Genomic DNA, 8,237 nt, shown 5'->3' on the forward strand with positions numbered 1-8,237 from the left:
CGGCTCTAGGACTCCTTAGAGCCGGCTCTACTTGTTGTGGGAGCCGGCTCCCACTTCTATGGAGCCGGCTCTCACCTCCTTTGAGAGCCTTCAGTCCCCGGTGCTTCGTTTCAGTCTGTTTGCTCTGTCTCTGGACCATCCCTACCACTCTGTTGATTTCTAAAACTCATCTTAAGAGTCTTATAACACCCTAGTAACACTCCCATGATTCGTTTACAGAAGTTGAAATCAAATTAAAACTAAATTTGTTACCGAAACGAAATATGCTTTAGGATAAAACTGAAACTATTTTGCAATATCAATTCCATTCCAATCCCCTTTGTTCCTCTTCACTACTGAACTTAGGAGTCTTATCTAATCCCAGTAGCATCCCAATCATTCGTTTACAGTTGTTGAAAGAAAATACAGTAACTAAAATTCCAATAGAATTTACATGCTTTAAGAAAACAAAACTAAACAGACTTGCACGAATTGTAACAGATTTAATTTCAACAACGAACAGCCATCAATATAGTATATATTAACCATGTAAATTCCAGTTCCTGATTAATTAAACCCTAGAGACTATCTAGGTGCACAGAACACAAGCCAAAGGGAAGGAGGAAGAAAAGAACTTGCCTTTCGGTTTCGGTTTGAAACCTTTCAACGTCGTCTTCTTCCTAGACTTTTCGGCGATTGTGATCGCCGTCAAGGATTCCTCTGCTCCGATTCTAACCCTCAAACAGCCCTCAAGCTTCCTCCTTAGTCTGGCTTACAATCTTTGGCTCAAACCCTACCTTCCTCTCCTTCAGTTTTTCTCTTAAACTCTCTGTTTCACTCTCTGTATTTTCACTATTCGTGAATAAGGTTGGTACTTACAACCCTAAGCAGACCCTTATTATTTTATTTATAGGCTTAGGAAAAGATATTAACCCTAATTCTACTTTAATCGTAGAGACGGAAATCAACAATTCCTTACATCTATAAGGCGGCTTAATTAAACAAGGCGGCTTTATTCCAACGTGACAGTAAAGAGACAAAACCCTAATAATTTAACCTATTTAATTAAATAAAATAAAAATAATAATTAACCAATTAATTAAAACCACAATTAAATTACATAATATAATTAACCAACAAAACAATTCAAAAACAACCTAAATGACAATTAAATTAATTAAAGACTAAACAATTAAATCAAATAAAGAACGAACAAATAATTTAATCAATTAAACCTAAACACATAAAACACTTAAAATAATTAGTAAAATCTCAATTATATCCTTTTTAATTTTAGGGGTATTACATTCTCCCCCCCTAATAAACGGAATTCCGTCCTCGGAATTCACGAAACCCTGAATTATTTTCATTAAAATTCATTAACATTCCATTTTGAACGCTGCCTTTGTATAGGAGCTCCACTGAACTCCAAAACTTCCAGGAACAATTTATGAGTTCGATGTAAAAGAAAACATAAACATTATTCAACATATAAGTTGGATTTAGCAACTACTCACTCTTACCCAAATTTGTTTATACAGGGGAAAGATCCACATTCCTTCAAATTCCATAGCATAGATTTGCAAAACGTCTATGCACCCATCCTAGTAATTTAGTAACACTATCCATGAAAATAATTGAATACATAACAACTTCCCTGATAACACACCTTGCTCCCGATATGGAAGACATTCCAAATCAACTGATCAAATGTAAACTCTCGATTCAAACTTCCGTCGAGATATGAACCACAGCTATACCTCCGTTATCAATGCAATGTAGAACTGATGCGAAGTCCAAAAGTGAACATTACGAGAATTAATGTCCCTCAGCAACTTGCGTAATCCACCACTCTTAATCCCTATGAAATTAAAATTTCAGTAAATGTTGATAATCTCGACCATTCATCCATTCCTGACTAAGCCTACTCTCCTTTTCTAACAGGTGTGACTCGTATAGACGTTTATATACACGTCTTTTCCCAAACTTGTTCACTAGAACTGAAATTTAATGTCTTGATGTTCCTTATAACCGTCCGAGTGCATCGAGAAAATTTCTACAAATTTTACATCTCAGTCACTCCGACAACATTCACCGAATCAACGAATCCTCCTTTAGTACCGTATACTATTTCTGAAAGGTAACACTGCCTCTAGGGTCAGCTCCGATATTTGAGGTTGACCCCCCTTAATTTCCTTGGTAAAAGCAAGTGTCATTAGTACACAAACTAAGACTTCAACTCCTAATGCAACAACTAACCGAAAACTCCTATCGGTTGTTGAGAGCGTCCACCTCCACATTCCATTCCACCAGACAAAACTTCAAGCAAAGCGTAAATCCCCACTTTGATGCATCTAAGTTGTCACATAATCCACTCTATCCATATGAACTGATGTCCTACCAGTTCAAAATAAACTAAAAATTGAGCTGATTTCATTAGAAATCAACCAGTATCCCATCCAGAATCCTAACCCTCTGGTAAAGTTAGCAATCCCTCAACTAAACCCGTGAAAATGCTCTTTCATTTCCACTTTTGTATAGAAAATGACTGCAAAGATCAAGCGATCTCTACTGGTCCATCTCGACCATCTAATTATATCAGACTGGAAGACAAAATCACTTTATCCCTCCTCCGACCCTCCAAAAATCTGCTCCAGATCATCATATTATCCGTCAGTATGAAGAAAGAACTAAGTGTTCTGAACGTCAGTCCCGGTATCCTTCTCCCAATCTGTCTACCAAAAGTACCATTAGTCTGGTACCACCAGCTTCCGTCTGCACCAACTACTTAATTTGGGGCACTGTCAAAAGCTAACCCTACAATTGAATCGATGCAGTACCAATTAGTGATATCTTACCGCTCATAAAATTATTCCAGAAATTCAAGTCATTGAAAGTCAACTCACTATGACTTTTTCACATACACCGTGCATCGCTTCATTATATGGGTGTTTGATTTCAACATCCTGTCTTTGACATACCCTACTTCCTTAATATAAGTAGTGTTAATTTTACTCCTTGTTTCGTTCCAAATGAATATGGAACTTTTCCCATTCTCCATATAGTCATCCATGTCCTAACTACAGCTAATTGTTGCGAATTATGACCCTAAAAATTTCCACATTTTATACAGTGTAGAAACTTTGGTTCTTCCTCTAAGTGCAACACCAGCAACCCCTCCAAATGACACCCTTGTGATTAGTGTCTTAATTACGAATAGACTGATGAATATTTAATCGGTCTACCCTCCTCTCTCGACAACATTTTACTAAATACTACCAGCACGAAATTCTCCTTCCGTCTTGGTGGTCACTTCAGAAATTTCCCTGAAGCTTTTCCGCACCTTCGACACCTTTCACAAACTATGGTAGTATTTTAGCGGTCTTTATCTACCACAACCCCATGAATACAATCATAATGATATCCACCAATCCTAGGGTGTTGTAAAAACAAATCCCTATCTAGTGTAAAGCATATCAAACCCATCGTTTTAGGTTAGTTGACGCGTACTGATAGGTTAATTATCCGATCCCAAGTAACATACCATAATGATACATATTCAGGTCTAATAGATTGGTTAGACTCATGTATATCTACCAAATCCCATGACCCACGCTCACAAATCCTAGCGCACATAGCGCTATTACTCCGTGTTAGTAAAACAATAGTTGGCTGATCACATATGTGTGCCCCCAACTAAACCATACTCCCAATCCGAACTAATTAACAAAAAAAACAAATGAAACACATAAGATACATACAATAACACAAATGAAGCACATAAAACGCATACCATAAACAAAAATATAATCCTCCTCTAAACATTGTTCCTTCTAGAAAAGTAAGTCTCCTTTGGACTCAACCTTACTAGATTGGTTCACTCTTTCCTTTTATAGTTTTGTAAGTAACCATCCAACCTCGAAACCCATCCATTAAACATAGCTTAGTAACAACAATCGTTTGCCTAAACAGAAACCAACGAGCTTAACTCTACTCCTCCTTCTATGCGGAATGTAACCCATCTAACGTGGCTTTACAAAGCAACTTAGAATGTCACATCCTAATCCCAATACTCTTTGGAATATGATAAATCACTATGTATTTCGTTCTGCAAAGAACTCCATCCGCTCCCTAAACTTCTGAAGAGTACCTCTTACATATCTCGCTTAGAGATGATACAAGAGTTTCACTATATGTAGATTGGTTCAAACCCGCTCTACTTGTTCCATTCATTCTACCACGAGTGAATCAAATTCATCCTCTTGCAATCTTTCATCCCGAAGATTTAGTATCCTTTCTCTTGGATACTCTAAGATCTCCTCCCTTGGGATCCGCTTCGGACCCCTACTCCACACTTGTCTCCTAGTTGAGGACAACTGAAATCGTGTTGATCCCGATAGACGGTGACCTAACACATACACCATAATCTTTTCTTAACTCATACTTTCTAAGTAATGCCACCTTGGAACTAAATCTTTGATCCCCAAGTTCTGTTTCTGACAAAGAACTTGACAACATCCTCCTTTACTTCGTTGGGTCCATATCACTTTCGCCCTGAACCTGATCCTCCTCCTAGTGTCAACCATTCCATAATTATGGAACATAATTGACATCAACTCCTCCTATCGAACCGTAGCAAGAGTACAACGAATCCTAATATGGCTCTAAGTTTTTAAGAGATGCAACACGAAAGTCTTATAACGAAAACACTCCTAAGGACACTAGAACCTGGAGTGCTCTGATACCAACTGTGATACCCCTAGATTTCCGGATGCGGGTTGGCCAGGCCCACGCCTTATAACCCAAGGATATCAAATCAATTAACAATTTAAAGAACACAAAATACAATATAGGAAACAGGAATAAATAAAATTTTGCTGAAAAGAACTAAAATGAAAATCCTTTAATGGAAAAAAAAACCTCCGAATAAACTTTATATGCAAGAACTAGTTTGAATACACCAACTTCTCCTTTACTTCTAATACAACTCGGGAATCCATCTCGTGGACCCCTACTAAAAATATTCCAATACTGAACATGAACAACTGCAAAGACAACCAACGATCATAATGAGAAGAAAATACTCCTACGTCGTCGGTGGAGTGAATAACTGTATCTGCTCAGCACGGTCAAGCTCTAAGCCTGAAACTGACGAACACCTGTAAAAATAAGAGTGGTTCAGGCCCACATGCAAGTTCTATCCTAACTGCAATCCAGACAGTGACCCGATACGCAGATACACCCTAGACATCTCAGCAATAGCTATCTAGTCCATACATATATAAATATCCACACTAAGGGACATTCACTGGACTATGTATAGGGTCTCAACCTGAATCGAAAGCAACATGCAAAAACGCACCCAAAGGTGGGCATGAGTACCTAGACCTAACAGGGTACACCTCAACCTATTATAGCCAGCTACGCATCCACTGCATATACGCACCCTAACCAACGAGTCTGAGACTCAAGCTCAACTCGTGGTACCATAAATATATATATAAAGTCCGTCCAAATCCAGGGTATGCAGTTCAACTATTTATTAAACTGACATACAATAAACCAACTAGTTAGTTACTCAACTTATTCAGTTGATATGGCTTAACTACCATCCGTTAATCCCGGAAGTCATCCAACTTAGTTACAGCTGATCTGACTTAGTCACAATTAGGATTCGATATCTTTCAATCCATTCCATTAATCCATTAGGTTAGGTTTATGCGTTTTGAGCTAAACCGTCCCTAGTATGTCACCGTCCCATACCGGTACATACAATCCTCCATATCCATGTAAATTACAACATATATAACAGTTCAATAATTTACAGACCCAAAAACCACCATCCAAATAATTGCAGAAAAATATTTAAAGCTTCAGCAATTTAAATCCAAGCATTTAACCATATAGTTGCAGGAGACGATTTAATAAATCAACAACTAACATCCAGAGCATGCATAGACCAAATTTAATATGTCAGGGACTCCATCATGCATGTGAATAGGTTAAATAATCCTATTATTATCCAATAAATTGCTAAAATAATTTCAGAAGATTGTTTAATATTTCAGCAATTTAAATCCAAGCATTAATCATATAGTTGTAGGAAACGATTTAATAATTCAGCAACTAGCCTCCTAAGCGTGCATAGATCAAAATTAATAATTAAATGACCTTATCATGCACTTGAATGCATTCTAAAACAAGTTTTATAAACACATTATACTCCATCAAATTGCTGAAATTTAATTCAACAATTAATTTATCTTCCATTTGTTAGCAACATAGGGAGTGTCTTAATTTTTACACTGTTTGTCTCGACAATTTAGAATTAAACCCTAATCAATTTAAGGTCCTAATAACACCCAAATTCAGCCTTCTAAACTCTCTGTGGAACCCCAGACCCAACAGATTTAAAACCCACGCTCCAATAGTAAGCACAGTACGTAGAAAATTAAAAAGAATTAAAACAAATCGTAAAATAAAAAGGGAGCCTGCTCCAAATTTTGGAGCAGGCTCTTTTTCAGCCTAGAGCAGGCTCTAGGACTCCTTAGAGCCGGCTCTACTTGTTGTGGGAGCCTGCTCCCACTTCTATGGAGCCGGATCTCACCTCCTTTGAGAGCCTTCAGTCCCCGGTGCTTCGTTTTAGTCTGTTTGCTCTGTCTCTGGACCATCCCATCTTAAGAGTCTTATAACACCCTAGTAACACTCCCATGATTCGTTTACAGAAGTTGAAATCAAATTTAAACTAAATTTGTTACCGAAACGAAACATGCTTTAGGAATAAAACTGAAACTATTTTGCAATATCAATTCCATTCCAATCCCCTCTGTTCCTCTTCAGTACTGAACTTAGGAGTCTTATCTAATCCCAGTAGCATCCCAATCATTCGTTTACAGTTGTTGAAAGAAAATACAGTAACTAAAATTCCAATAGAATTTACATGCTTTAAGAAAACAAAACTAAACAGACTTGCACGAATTGTAACAGATTTAATTTCAACAACGAACAGCCATCAATATAGTATATATTAACCATGTAAATTCCAGTTCCTGATTAATTAAACCCTAGAGACTATCTAGGTGCACAGAACACAAGCCAAAGGGAAGGAGGAAGAAAAGAACTTGCCTTTCGGTTTCGGTTTGAAACCTTTCAACGTCGTCTTCTTCCTAGACTTTCTGGCGATGGTGATCGCCGTCAAGGATTCCTCTGCTCCAGTTCTAACCCTCAAACAGCCCTCAAGCTTCCTCCTTAGTCTGGCTTACAATCTTTGGCTCAAACCCTACCTTCCTCTCCTTCAGTTTTTCCCTTAAACTCTCTGTTTCACTCTCTGTATTTTCACTATTCGTGAATAAGGTTGGTACTTACAACCCTAAGCAGACCCTTATTATTTTATTTATAGGCTTAGGAAAAGATATTAACCCTAATTCTACTTTAATCGTAGAGACGGAAATCAACAATTCCTTACATCTCTAAGGCGGCTTAATTAAACAAGGCGGCTTTATTCCAACGTGACAGTAAAGAGACAAAACCCTAATAATTTAACCTATTTAATTAAATAAAATATAAAAAATAATTAACCAATTAATTAAAACCACAATTAAATTATATAATATAATTAACCAACAAAACAATTCAAAAACAACCTAAATGACAATTAAATTAATTAAAGACTAAACAATTAAATCAAATAAAGAACGAACAAATAATTTAATTAATTAAACCTAAACACATAAAACACTTAAAATAATTAGTAAAATCTTAATTATATCCTTTTTAATTTTAGAGGTATTACAGTTGCTGATCCGGTGCAATGAGGTGCACCAAGATTCCATGCAAAAGGATATAGAACCAATGGATCAGCATTAAAAAGGAGTAAAAGATCCTATGCGCGCGCACCAACAGCCATCAGATCAGCATCAGTGGCGTGAGAGGATTCAGTGTGGACGCGCCTACAGGGCGCTCCAACATTGGCCAACAAGCTGGCACGTGAGGACCACGCGTCAGCCAAAGGCTTAAGTTCAGCCATCTGGTGCGTGCACTGCACGCGCCAGACAATATGTTTATAAATCAGGCGCGTGTGGACCACGCGCCAGCTAGTTCCAGCGCCACATGGCGCGTGGCAGCGCGTGCCACGCGCTGCCAGTGTCTTCTCGCGCGTGCAGGCACGTGGAGAAGCTTTGGGGCGCGTGGGCGAGCGTAGAGGGCGTGTGGGGCTGCTGGGAACAAGTTTTTAATGGTTGCAGATGCTGTTTTGTTTT

Source organism: Cornus florida, unplaced genomic scaffold (genome assembly GCF_030987335.1).
Source record: "Cornus florida cultivar Cherokee Brave unplaced genomic scaffold, ASM3098733v1 CherokeeBrave_3.0.0_Hap2_Chr02, whole genome shotgun sequence".
NCBI lineage: Eukaryota > Viridiplantae > Streptophyta > Magnoliopsida > Cornales > Cornaceae > Cornus > Cornus florida.